The sequence below is a fragment of the Muntiacus reevesi genome, chromosome 2 (genome assembly GCF_963930625.1).
Source record: "Muntiacus reevesi chromosome 2, mMunRee1.1, whole genome shotgun sequence".
In the NCBI taxonomy this organism is placed as follows: Eukaryota; Metazoa; Chordata; class Mammalia; order Artiodactyla; family Cervidae; genus Muntiacus; species Muntiacus reevesi.
In genome coordinates, this window is record NC_089250.1 from 124,588,381 (window position 1) to 124,603,515 (window position 15,135).

The following is a 15,135-nucleotide window of genomic DNA, read 5'->3' on the forward strand; positions in this document are numbered from 1 at the left end:
CTTCAGTCGTGTCCGATTCTGTGCGACCCCACAGATGGCAGCCCACCAGGCTCCCTCATCCCTGGAATTCTACAGGCAAGAACACTGGAGTGGGTTGCCATTTCCTTCTCCAATATATGAAAGTGAAAAATGAAAGTGAAATCGCTCAGTTGTGTCCAACTCTTCGCGACCCCATGGACTGCAGTCCACCAGGCTCCTCCGTCCATGGGATTTTCCAGGCAAGAGTACTGGAGTGGGTTGCCATTGCCTTCTCCAACTAGGTGTATAATATAGATTAAAAAAACCACACACACAGATCCTACTTCAACAAGTTTATAATCTAATTTGGGAGAGTGAAGGCTCACAGAGAGATGGATATTTAAGGAACAACATGAAGGTTAAATGGAAAGAAAGGAGAGCAGCTGGGCCATATCTTAAAGCCAAGCACATTGATTCATATGCTCTTTTCTGCTTTCAAGGAAGCAAAAGATCATGGAAATGGCACAGTTGTAGCTGGTCAGTCCTAGGTTGGCATTCCAGTTCTACCATAACTAACGCTATGACTGTGGGGAAGTAATTTACGTTCAATTGGGAAGGAAATGACCACCACTAACTATGAAAGGTGTAAATTCAATATAAAAGACTGTAAATTAGGACTGAAGAACCTAATTTAGTAAGGCAATCAGTTAGGCAATGTCTTTGAGAAAGTGACATTTCAGCTTGAATCTAAAGGGATGAGTAGAAGTTAGTTTTGGGAGAACTGAGTGCTACTGTCAGGCATGGCAGCATAAGATGCATTGAAAGAGCAGGCAGAGGCCAGGCAGAAAACAGAACAATATACACCATATTAAGGATTTGGGGCTTTATACCAAATGCACTGGGAGGGGTTTTAAGAAGTGGCATAATCTGATTTAAAAGATGGCTCTGACTATGTACTGAATGGATCAGAGATGGGAAAAAGGGGAAATACAAAATTAATTGCTACAGGCAATAATAGGGGCTTGAACTAGAGAAGAGGTAGGTCAAAGAGGATGGATTTGGGATATTGTGAAAAGACTACTTATGACAGGGTTGATGATGAATTATGTGTATAGAGGAAGGAGAAAAGTCATAAATATATATGATGAAAACAAGCAGCAGCTAATATTTACTCAATGTTTTGTCATCTTAATAATCCTGTCAGGTAGGTGTCATTATGCTTCCCATTTTACAAATGAAGAATAAAAGAGACACGGTTCACTATGTGCTCCCAGAACTAGCATGGGGGGAACTGGGGTTCAGACCCCGGCAGCAGACCTTCTACAGGTGTAGATACCATTTACTGAGATATGGGAATATACTAGATGATGTTGATCTGGAAAGTAGATACACCATATCTGTGATCCCTGTGATAGCGAAGAAAAATTTATTCAACATACAAGGCTACAGCTTAAAAGAGGATGATACTAGAAATCAGAAAATTATTGTATATACTCTGTATTTGAAAACTTTGGGGATGATGTGAACAATTTCATGGGAACACATGTAAACAAATACTGCACTCATCAAATCTAAGATGCTGTCAATGGTAAATCACATCCTTATATATCAATAATTAAGAAGAAATGTTGCTGATTCATTTTAAGACACCATCAATTATAAGGCACATCCAGATTTTAAAAATGCTAAAATGAAAAAGATGGGCATCTTAGCATCATTGCAATGAGCTTACTGCTCTAATAGAGACAAAGAAGAAAGAGGATGTGGTAGGGAAAAGCTTTCCTAAGAAACTGATACATGAACATCTGCAGACGATGGATAAGGAAGCTGTGGTACATATACACCATGGAATATTACTCAGTCATTAAAAAGAATTCATTTGAATCAGTTCTAATGAGGTGGGTGAAACTGGAGCCCATTATACAGAGTGAAGTAAGCCAGAAAGAAAAACACCAATACAGTATACTAACGTATATATATGGAATTTAGAAAGATGGTAACAATAACCCTATATGCAGGACAGAAAAAGAGACAGATGTATAGAACAGACTTTTGGACTCTGTGGGAGAAGGAGAGGGTGGGATGATCTGAGAGAACAGCATCGAAACATGTATATTATCAATTGTGAAACAGATCGCCAGCCCAGGTTGGATGCATGAGACAAGTGCTCAGGGCTGGTGCACTGGGAAGACCCAGAGGGATGGGATGGAGAGGGAGGCGGGAGGAGGGATCGGGATGGGGAACACATGTAAATCCATGGCTGATTCATATCAATGTATGGCAAAAACCACTAAAATATTGTAAAGTAATTAGCCTCCAACTAATATAAATAAATGAAAAAAATAAACAGGAGAAAAAAAAAAAAAGAAACTGATACATGAGCTAAGTAAGCAAGCCAAGTGCAAACTCAGGTCTCCTTCCAAGTTTTTTAGTCCCTTCCAGCGTAACTCGGTACCTTCCTTTTTGTTTTTGTTGTTTCTGCCCCACAGCTTATGCTGTGCTTCTCTTCCTAACAAGAATTAACTAACACAGTTAGCAGCTTCTTTGGTCCAGTATAGTTCAACGATAAAGTGGAAGATTTCAGTGATACTGTTAAAAAAGCAAGGCTTTGAAGTTTTCAGTCCAGACGGAGGAGCCTGGTGGGCTGCCGTCTATGGGGTTGCACAGAGTCAGACACGACTCAAGCGATTTAGCGGCAGCAGCAGCACCATCACCTATTTGCCACATGATCATGGGCAAAATCTCTTTTTCCCTCTACAAGTGGCTTGAGGAGTCAGTTCCCCACCCAGGGATCAAACTTGGAGCCCCAAAAGTGGAAGCACAGAGTCCTTACCACTGGACTGCCAGGAATTCCCCATAGCCTCATTTTAGAATGACTGCTTTATTTACCCATTTTCTAATTTGGGCTTTTAAAGGAGATTGCTTTTAAAAAGATTCATCCCATTGAGTTTTCTAACATTAGTGTAAATGAATAAATGGAACCTCTTGGCCCTTATTTTAACTAGAAAACTAGTTAAATAAAAAATGACAGTGTCTTATGAAACTGAAACAGAATCACACACAGAGCTGGGGGAAGGGTGGAATGGGAGGCTGGGGTTAGCAGATGTAAGCTTTTAAATATAGAATGCATAAACAACAAGGCCCTACTGTATACCATAGAGGACGATATTCAATATTCCTATGATAAACCATAATAGAAAAGAAAATATACATAAGGATGTATGTGTGTATATGTATATATACATGTATAACTGAATCACTTTGCTGCATAGCCGTAATTAACATTGTAAATCAACCACACTTTAATTAAAAAATAATTTTAAAAAGAAGAAAATAATCTCTAATTGAGATTTTAAAAACTGTTAACGATTTGCATGTATATATTTTACAGAGTAATGCATATGTGAGTAAATCATACAGAAATACATACAAATTAATTTTGTTTACTAACAAAAAAACCCCAAACCATATTTTACTTGGAATAGTCTTGAATAGTGTTCAAATTTCAAATGTCAGACTGTTCTTTCAAATCCCTTCAAAATAGTATATAAAAATACTCGTTATCATGTTCTTAAATTTTTGTGCCCTGATTCTACCTCCTGTTGGAAGTGAGAGTTAAGGATAAGAAAGATAAAATCTAACAAGTGAACTCCTGCAAAGGTCAGGTTCTTAAGCTGTCTATTTAAAGCTGACATTATAGGAAAGCTCACTTATTATAGAAAAGAGGCAGCTGATGGTACATCAAACATTCTTAACAGTCACACGAATCATTAGTTACTACTAAAAACTACACAAGTGCTTTGGTGAGAAGACTTACACATCCTAGAATTTTTAGGAGGGTTTTGAGAGTCCCTTGGACTGCAAGGAGATCCAACCAGTCCATCCTAAAGGAAATCAGTCCTGGGTGTTCACTGGAAGGACTGATGTTGAAGCTGAAACTCCAATACTTTGGCCACCTGATGCGAAGAGCTGACTCATTGGAAAAGACCCTGATGCTGGGAAAGATTGAGGACAGGAGGAGAAGGGGATGACAGAGGATGAGATGGTTGTATGGCATCATCGACTCAATGGACCTGAGTTTGTGTAGGCTCCGGGAGTTGGTGATGGACAGGGAGGCCTGGCATGCTGTGGTTCACGGGGTCGCAGAGTCAGACACGACTGAGAGACTGAACTGAACTGAAATTTCTAATGTTCTACCCCTTTATCAAAATATGTATCTGGAAATATGCCCTGTTACACTGTTTGGAAATATGTTACTGAAACTATGGTATATATGCACAGACAGAGTGACCAACAGAAAACAAAAAACACTATATATACCCTCCCCTGACTGCAAAAAGACAGACCTCAAATTTGATAAAGGAAAACTTCTGAGATATCTTGAGGTGAAAATATAAAACAAAAAACTATAACCAGACATATCAAAGCTGCACCTTTTTGCTCTAAGTCTATTCAGAGGCCAGTGCACTTTTAGATAAACACAAAAAATTAAAGACTACTCATACTTTTCCCTTCTGATTTAGTTTACTCAAAGTTTTCCAGAAACTGCCCTGTTACCTGATTTATGCTTTCTCTACCATAACTGGAATTCTTATGTATCTACTTAAAGCACTGCAGCTACATATGGAGAATTAAAAATAATTTAATGATTCTTATTTTTAAAAGAAATGCCAGGGTCAGTAATCTCTTCCTTTGCTCTTCTCTCCACTGTTTAAGAATTAATACTGAACTATTGTCTTGTGAATTATACAAGTTGCTCAAGTCCATAAGATCCTCATAAGATCCAATGTATTCCATGCTGATCAAAAGCAAAATATCTCAAAGACAAAGCATTTAGAATCATTCATTTTAATTATTGTGTGTGTGTGTACAAAAGCAAAACAAAGCAAAAATAATACTTTGTAGGGAAAAATAAGATAAAGCAATGCATAAACTGTGAGACACCCATAAAGTTATTACCCAAATCAAACCACTATCACCCTATTAGAATACCACCATTATGACTGGCAGGAAATAAGCATGTCACTTGCTGTTGGAGGAAGCATAAGTTGAGATAGTACCTTCTGGAGGGAAATTTAGCAATAATCATCAGAGTTCAAAATGCATACGGTCTCTGATCCAGGAGCTTCACCTCATAGTAATAATCATCCAAACAGAAAAGATACGCATATAAAGATGTTTAGTCAGGCATTTTGTATAATTAAGAAAAACTGAGATAACCTAAAGGCCCATCACAAAAGGAATGGTTCCATGATACAGCCATATTATCAGATACTACAGCTGTTAAAAAGAATGAGAGAGGGATTCCCCTGGTGGTCCAGTGGCGAAGAATATGCCTTGCCAAGCAGGAAACATGAGTTCAATCCCTGGTTGGGGAGCTAAGACCCCATGTGTGGAGCAACTAAGCCCACATGCCTCAAGGAAAGATCCCGAATGACCTGAGTGCCACAACTAAGACCTGACGCAGCCAAATAAATAAATGTTTAAAAAAAAAAAAAAAGAATGAGAGGACTTCCCTGGTGGTCCAATGGTTAAGTCTCTGTGCTTTCACTGCAAAGGGTATAGGTTCAAATCCTGGCCAGGGAACGAAGATCCCACATAATACAGAGCCAAAAAAAACAAAAAATAGAATGAGAAATGTATGTTGACATCAAACAATGTTGTGTGAAAATAGTAGTTTTTGAGTGAAAAATATATGTGGCAGAAGTATGCCCAAGAGATTCCATAATACTATACATGCATAGAAAATAAACTAAAAGAATACACACCAAGCTCTTAATAGTAGTTATCTCTAGGGGTGGGTTGTCACCTTTTATTTTTTTTACATTGTTTTAAATTTTTACAATAATTTTTCAACTTTTTTAAATTTTAAAGATAACTGCTTTACAATATTGTGTTGGTTTCTGCCATACAACACGAATCAGTCATTATACATATATATATATAATAATATATATAATTTATTACATATAGTAAATTTATATATAATTCATATATACATAATTTATATATGTATAAAATTTTACATATATATCCCCTCCCTCTTGAGCCTCCCCTCCCACTCTCCCTAATTTTTCAACTTTTTAGAGGAAAAAAATGCTGCTTTACTCAGCTTCTTATGTATTTTAAGAGAGATTAAATGACACTTTTCTCCCCCACTACATATAAGCATCTTCTTTTTTTTTTAAGGTCACTGTAACTTATTTGTTTATTTTGGTTGCCCTGGGTCTTCGGTGCTGCGCACCAACTTTCTCTAGTTGCGGTGAGGAAGGGCTACTCTCTGTTGAGATGCGTGGGCTTCCCATTGCACTGGCTTTTCTTCTCATGCAGCACAGGCTCTAGGCGCACAGGCTTCAGTGGTTGCAACATCTGGGCTCAGTAGTTTGATGCATGGGCTTAGATGCTCTCTTCTTGGATCAGGGATCAAACCTGTGTCCCTTGCGTTGGCAGGCAGATTCTTACTCACTGCGCCACAAGGGAAGTCCTTCTGTCTTATTTTTTTTAATTAAAAATTTTTACAAGACAAGGAAAGGCTGAGGAACTGTCACAGATTAAAGCACACACAAATACACACACACAAAGGGGGCACAACAACTAAACCTGGGATCCCAGATTGGATCCTTGGACAGGAAAGGATCCCAGACTAGATCCTTGGGCAGGAAAACACAGTCAAAAATTGAATGGTAAAATCTGAATTAGGTCAGTAGTTTAGTTTACAATATTGTATCAATGTTCCTTTCTTTATTTTGATACAATAAATTAAAGTGAAAGTGAAAGTCGCTCAGTCGTGTCCAACTCTTGGCGACCCCATGGACTATACAATCTGTGGAATTCTCCAAGCCAGAATACTGGAGTGGGTAGCCTTTCCTTTCTCCAGGGGATCTTCCCAAGTCAGGGATCAAAATGGGGTCTCCTGCATTGTAGGCAGATTCTTTACCAACTGAGCTATATCTATGGTTATGTAAGTTGTAAACAATAGGGGAAATTAAGTGAAGGATTTATGAGAACTTTCTGCACTAATTTGGCAAATTTTCTATAAGACTAAATTATTTCAGAATAAAAATAATGAAAAATATTTTTTATATATTATAAAACTTAATTCACAATTTTCCTTCCCAAGCTTCCTTCTTTTTATGTGTTCCCTTTATTTATTAATGGAATTATTAGTCTCCTAGTCACCAGGCTCATTTTGACTCCCCTTTTCCTTGTTCACCTTGTCAGACAAACAAAATAATATATTCTACTCCAATACCTATTTGTTGTTGTTGTGTAGTCACCAAGTTATGGCTGACTCTTTTGTGACCCCATGGACTATAGCCTGCCAGTCTTCTCTGTCTGTGGGATTTCCCAGGCAAGAATACTTAAGTAGGTTGCCATTTCCTTCTCCAGGGGATCTTTCTGACCCAAGGATTGAACCCTGCTTGGCAGACAGATTCTTTACCACTGAGCCATCTAGGAAGCTCCCAGTAACTATTACCTCAAAAACCTATTACAGTTCAACTATAATTGCTTCCCAATACTCTATGAATTACTTGCATAACAATCTTCTAAAAGCACAGCTTGATTTATTTCATTTTTCTGTTTAGAAAATGTCAGTGGCTCCCTACTACTTATTAAAGACCAAATTCAACCAATGAAGGTCTTTTCATTTTCTAGTCCTAACCCTACTCTTTCAATAGATACACGTTCAGGAGATCCATGAAGTCAAAATTAATTTCATAATAAGACTAAAATATTTGTATTTTTCACTCTCAATTATCTCATGGGTATATAGTAGAATTTTCTAGGTTAAAGATAAGTAATACTGTGACAGACTGAATGCACGAGATATGAGAATTCAACTATCATTTATAAGCCTGACTATAATGAGATCTGAACATGTATAAAACAGTGGCACTTTATTCTTGTTGTTGGTGTTTACGAATATATAGTTGTTTTTAATAAAAATGTTATTTATGTTAATACATAATGTTCAGTTCAGTTCAATTCAGTCGCTCAGTCGTGTCCAACTCTTTGCGACCCCATGAACTGCAGCACGCCAGGCCTCCCTGTCTATCACCAACTCCCGGAGTTTACCCAAACTCATGTCCATTGAGTCGGTGATGCCATCCAATCATCTCATCTTCTGTTGTCCCCTTCTCCTCCTGCCTTCAATCTTTCCCAACATCAGGGTCTTTTCAAATGAGTCAGCTCTTCGCATCTGGTGGCCAAAGTATTGGAGTTTCAGCTTCAACATCAGTCCTTCCAGTGAACACCCAGGACTGATCTCCTTTAGGATGGACTGGTTGGATCTCCTTGCAGTCCAAGGGACTCTCAAGAGTCTTCTCCAACACCTCAGTTCAAAAGCATCAATTCTTCTGCACTCAGCTTTCTTTATGGTCAACTCTCACATTCATACATGACTACTGGAAAAACTATAGCCTTGATTAGACGGACCTTTGTTGGCAAAGTAATATCTCTGCTTTTTAATATGCTGTCTAGGTTGGTCATAACTTTTCTTTCAAGGAGTAAGCGTCTTTTAATTTCATGGCTGCAGTCACCATCTGCAGTGATTTTGGAGCCCAGAAAAATAAAGTCAGTCACTGTTTCCCCATCTATTTGCCATGAAGTGGTGGGACCGGATGCCATGATCTTAGTTTTCTGAATGTTAAGCTTTAAGCCAACTTTTCACTCTCCTCTTTCACTTTCATCAAGAGGTTCTTTAGCTCTTCTTCACTTTCTGCCGTAAGGGTGGTGTCATCTGCATATCTGAGGTTACTGATATTTCTCCCAGCAATCTTGATTCCAGCTTGTGCTTCCTCCAGCCCAGCGTTTCTCTTGATGTACTCTGCATATAAGTTAAGCGGGTGACAATATACAGCCTTGATGTACTCCTTTTCCTATCTGGAACCAGTCTGTTGCTCCATGTCCAGTTCTAACTGGATGAGTTTATTGTTGTTTTTAAATTGCTAAATATTTTTATATCTCTGTTTTAATTTCTCACATGGTAAATATTAATAGATACAGCCTATACAAACAAAAGCTCATTGAGGCACTCAATGCTTTTAATATAAGGGGGTCCTGAGACCAAAAAGTTTGAGAATCATGTAGTCAGGTCTGGCCTGAGTACCTGGATGTTCACTGAACATGTCTAACTTTTCTGGCCTTCAAAATTTTCCCTCTCCTAAAACAACCTTCCATCTGTCTCCCTATGGCCAAATTTTACCCCTTCTTCCTAACAGTAACAGTGGCTGTCTGCTCAATTGGCACTTTAAAAACAAGAGGCTTGGAGTCAGACCTGGCCTTACTACTGACCCTTACTAGCTATGTGACCTTAGGCAGCTCCCTTTACCTCCTGCTCAAAGGCCTCACGTGAGGACATCACTGGAAGAACTATATTGAGAATTAAATGAAAACATGTAAGTGAAGAAGCTTAATGCCTAGCATGTGTAATAGAACCTTAAGAAATACTAATTTCCTCCTTCCCTCTCCTCTTCTACCAGAATATTATTTTAACACTAGGAATTTTTTTGCATTTATTCATGATCTCCTCCATTAGAGTTAGCACAATGCCTTCTTTTTAATGTGCTTGATACTGTTTGAGTTAATACAGTGGAAGAAACAGTGTGATCAGCAAAGTATAGATCTCTCAAATTTCTATTTTTTTCAAAATGCAAATAATTAGATTTGACAACAGAATCAGAATCAATACTCCCTTATGTAGATCGCATATAATAAAAAAAAAATCTTAAAAACAGGTGTTAGAGAACAGTGCAGGTCACTTAAAAAGGCTGGGGTAGCCTTTTAAATAACATATAACAACATCTAGAAATGCATTTCTAAAGAATATTCATCATTAAGTTATCAAAAACATATGCTGCCGTGACAACTATTTTCAATTTACAGAATGTATGATATTCTATCAAAGTGTCTAAAGCCACACAAAATTTCTGTTAGACATTTTTTGTTGTGGTTCTTCTGATTTGGAAGACCTCAAAAGTTGAAATATTCCATCCTTATGGTTTATTTAAGATGCTGCTGACCTACTTTCAGAACATAGCTTTGGGCTGCCTTTCCAAGATGAGTTAGGGTTTTGTGCTGAGCTGACTCAGAGTTAAGCTGTCTGCCAATCACCAGTGATCCTTGGTGGTGGAGAAACCCATAGACAGAGCTGCAGTCTGTGGCGCCGACAGAGGTTTTTTTTCTTACTTGTACCTAGCTCAATTTAACCAGCTGAACTTAGCCTAGCAGGAGTGAAGCACTTCTACACATCCTTCCTAACAGGGGTCATGATTCTGACTTTACATTCTCATCCCAACTCCACTCTCAAAGTTTTCAAGATTTCTTTTAATGGTATAAGATTATGATGTTAATTAAAAAAAAATCCTCACAAGTCACTGGTCAGGCACATTTGCTGATGATTAAAACCAGGGCATGAAATTTGAGGAGAACTTATTTGTGGAGAAAAGTAACTTCATTAGATATAGCTTAAAAGATATAGGAAAGAGGTCCTCTGGAACCTTACATGTCTCCAGGAAAATACTTATAACAGTAGCTACAGGCCTCAAGGGTCACCTCCTGAACGTGTCCATTAAAGTTTCGATCACTCAAGGGAGTCCTGGAAAGTTTCTCCTACGACAGAAAGCGTGATCTAGAAAGGAACTGGTATAAAATATCCTGGCTGACACAAACTGCTTTCTAGATAAAAAATAAACTCAAATGTGAAACATTAAAAAAGTTGTAAGAGCTATCACCTCAGAGTTTTCTTTTCTTTTTAAACTCCACTTCTTTAAAATTGTGGCACACCACAATACTTGAACACAAATAACACTCATTTGTTAAAAATGTGGATTGCTGGAGCACAGGAAAAGGTAATGGTTTTTCTTTTTTGATTTGCCAGTTACTAAACACAGCACTCAGGGCTGCTGCATTCTGCCCCACAGGCCACGTGCACCAGCTCTGAGCGGCACCACTCACATAGATTTCAATGTGAATGGTGTTCCCCAGGGCTCTACAAAACTTCACGACAGAAAGCTGCACGTTTAAAAAATGGAAAGCATATCTTTCAAACCCAACTTCGGATATGATCTGTTTTGAATAAACAAATAACACTTTTGATGCAGAAGCATAAGAGACGGTGTTTGACATCCGAGTGGTCCTACTAGCACTTACTTTAACTTCAACAACGTGCTGAAAATGGAAAGAAAATAGCGAGCTTGGAATTCAAAAATTAAAAGTGAAGACAGTGACATTCTAGTGGAAGGAAAAGGAAAAATTTTTTTTGCTAAGTGCTGCCAGGTCAACTGGGGGAAAAAAAGGTAGGGGAAAAAAAAAGAAACTTGATCTCCTCCACTTCAAACTTATCAAAAAAAACCAACCAATTGTAAATAGATCATAGATTTAAATATGGAAGGTAAAGTAGCAGTGCTTTAGAAAGAAAACATAAAATGTATTCATGACCTTGGGGGAGGCACAGATTTCTTAAATAAGACACACAGAGCATTAACCATAAGAGAAAAAGAGAAAAACGTGAACCTGATTAAAATAAAGAACATCTACCTGTTCATAGAAAAGACACATTAAAAGTGTGAAAAGGTAAGCCATGAAATAAAAGATATTTGTAATATATATATCTGACAAGAGGCTTGAATTCAGAATATGTTTAAATAAAAATATTCCTCAGATCAATTTTTCAAAGACAGACAAATAAGCACATTACAAAAGAGAGTATCCAACTGGCCAACATACACCAGCTTCATTTATCATCGAGGAAATGCAAATTAAAACAAAAATGCTATGTCACTATAACCCTCAAAGGATGGTGAAAATATAAGAAAAGAAAAGTACAAATGACAGCAAAAATGCGAAGGAACTGGAACTCACATGCCACTAGTAAAAAAGTCTGACAGTAACCATTAGAGGTGAACACAGGAATATATCATGATCCAGAATTCTACTGCTAGTTACACAGAGAGAAATCATATAATGTAAAAGATGGTCATCAAATAATGAGACTACAGCTGTAAGTCCATGTATGAAAAGAACTCAGTTATAGTTAACAGACTGTGTATACATATATTTTGCGTGTGTATCTTTCAATTTCATTTCTGGTGACTTTTTAAATTGAAAACTGAAATACTTAGTTTCAACTTTTGTCTTCTTTGAGACAAAGTAAGCTTAAAACAAACTAATGTTATATTTAAACAGAGACTATGCAATAAATATCAAAGAGGTGAATGTACACCCCAAAATAGTCCATGTCAATGAAGCAATTTTCTATTCCAATCTGACACTCAAATTAAAGACAAAAAAATTAATTAGGGTATTTAAATTTCAAAAAAAAATACAAGATACAGTAATGAAAGGCAGATTACAAGATACTGTTTCTGTATTATGACTACCATTATAAAAGCACTATGAGTCCACAAAAACATGTACTTAATGAATTTATATAGCCTTACATGGCTAAGCACCTCTACTTTAGTTCAGATTTCTATATCCAACCAGACACAAAGAAAAGTACTGAGAGGCCTGAAACTGAATTTTAAATTGGCACAGATGGCATGTTTATAACATCCCTACAATATGCTGAGTGTTCTCCATAAAACCAACCTAGACACAGTCCCTGCCTCTAGGGGACTTAAAATCTAAAAGTAGATGAGGCAGCCTAATTCAAAGAGAGTAAACAAATAAGAGGAAACAAAGAAGGGAATGTAAGAGAAGAGAAGCCTCATTAATCTCTCAGCTCCCAGAAGGGTAAGAGCCCAATCTGAACAGTGGAGAAGGAAAGATGACAAGTCAGAGTTTCCTTATTCACCATCATCCTTAATATGACAGGATGCAGTAAATATTCTCCAACAAATTGTGCTGACCAGACTGAAAATGCTTTGTTGTTCTCCAGTCTCAACATTCAGAAGGTCTCAATCTCCATAATAGATAAAATATATACCCCAATGGGTATGCGTAAAAGACATTAGCAGCCCATGCACAGGACCTGATTTACAGTCCAAAATCTAAATTACTGAATCCAAAGCATATGAAAATGTTATTTAAAAAATCCTGGCTCAACAGGCTATTAATTAATGTGACACAACCATCTTTATCTCAAAACTCCTAAAACAAGACAGCAATTCTTACTGGATTGCATTTTGATGTTGTCTCTAAAGGGATATATGAGCTATATTTGGTTTGTCTGTAAATAAACATTTCATGGGCTTACAGTTCAGACTCTGATCTCCTTATCCAGTTGACTAGAGCTATTTCAATAAGGAGATGTCAAACAATTCTCAGAAATGTCTCTGAATACAGAACCTCTCTAAGCCCTTGAATTAAAAAGAAAAGAAAAAAAAGTATTTTAGACCATGAAAATTCCTTCTGGAAGACTTCAAAATGCTGATGACATCCAATTAATTAAGTTAAAGGAACCAAATTCACTTCAATAAAAAGGTCCTGGCTGCTTCACTGTCTCTTTGGATCAGGTATCTCTGGCAAAGACTGTCTATTAAAAATGAAGACATCACAGCCAAATCCTACACAAAAAGATGATGAAGAAAGAAATGACACTATTGACTTTGCTGCATCAAAGTAATATTTATTGAGTCTGAAGTCCTATAAAGAGTACAGCTTAGAATAAATGTTGGAGGTCACTTAGGGACATTATCTAGCCAGTGTCTCAGATCTGTAACCACTTTCCCACAGTGCTCTCCACAGTACCACAATATGATGACTTTCAATTTCCCAAAATGTTATTTTGCCTCTGGTTTAAAACATGACTTCCTTTTAAAGAAAAGACTCAAAAATCTCCCTTTATACATAATATTTCCCTGGTAGCTCAGCTGGTAAAAAAATCCACCTGCAATGAGGAGACCTCAGTTCAATTCCTGGGTCAGGAAGATCCACTGTGTAGGAACAGGCTACCCACTCCAGTATTCTTGGGCTTCCCTGGTGGTTCAGCTGGTAAAGAATCTGCCTGCAATGTGGGAGACCTGGGTTCAATCCCTGGGTTGGGAAGATCCCCTGGAGAAGGAAATGGCAACCCACTCCAGTATTCTGGCCTGGAGAATTCCACAGACAGCAGAGCCTTGCAGGCTCCAGTCCATGGGGTAGCAAGACCGGGACACGACTGAGTGACTTTAGCTGAGTGACTTTCACTTCATACATAATATTTCCTCAGGAAGATCTCCTGGAGAAGGGAATGGCAACCCACTCCAGCATCCTTAATTGGGAAATCCCACGGACAGAGGAACCTGGCAGGCTACAGTCCACGGGGCCCTGAGAGTCGGACACAACTTAGTGACTAAACCACCACCATATGTAATATTCCCACCATAGGACTTACATAAATAAAAATATATCTTGACAAATTCAAGGTATCCCAGTAAAAAACTGTGTTTGAGTCCACCTTATGAAGATTATGGTAAAAATGCATTTATTCCAGTAACTTGAACTCTAAACTTGGGATCACCATGATTCCTTCCTTCTTGCACACCCCATCCCCCTCTACACTAACCAGTACCAAGCTATTCAGATTCCCCTTTAGTCCAAATCCTCCCACTGAAAGGGTCCCAGGAGGAGGACCATCGTGTATAAAAACTGAGGTCCAAAGGGCAGAAGAGTCTGAGAAAAGTCAGAGAGACATTCCAGAATAACAAACCAAAGGTTTGAACCAGGGAGACACTATTAAAGACTCTGGGATCAGACTGGGCAGTAGACCAAAGAGTCTGTAGAGACTCTAAGGCCCAGAGCCTGAGATGTGACTTGAAGGGCCAAGCACAGGGTCAGACCAACCCAAAAAGGCCGGCTGGTACAATCATCCTACAACTCTTCTCATACACCCCTTTCCAAATGTCCTCTGCCATCAGGCTAGCTCAGACCTTCCTGGACCTCACTTGAACAAGTGCAATAATGTCTTAACTAACCTATTTCTCTACCAACACTCTGTGGTCAAAGTACCTGAAAGTACCCTGTCAAACCTTTTCAGTGTTTTTCATTAGCCTTAATAGAAGATTTATAAATCCTTAAAATGACTTTGAGCATCTCTCCCCTCTCTAGCCCCACATGTGCAACCACTTTCCCCCAACCATTCTCTATATCAGTCATAATGACTTTCACTTCCCCCAAATGCTGTCTTGTCTCTAGTTTCAAACATTATTTCCTTTTAGACAGAAGACTCCTAATCACACCCCCCACCACACACGC

At 38.1% G+C, this 15,135-nt stretch overlaps 1 protein-coding gene across 5 annotated transcripts in view; it reads right to left on the reverse strand.

The window, feature by feature from the left end:
- The window catches only part of UBE2D1 (ubiquitin conjugating enzyme E2 D1), a 35,737-nt gene that overhangs the window by 10,326 nt on the left and 10,276 nt on the right, over positions 1–15,135 (reverse strand). The gene's annotated exons all lie outside the window — the stretch shown is intronic.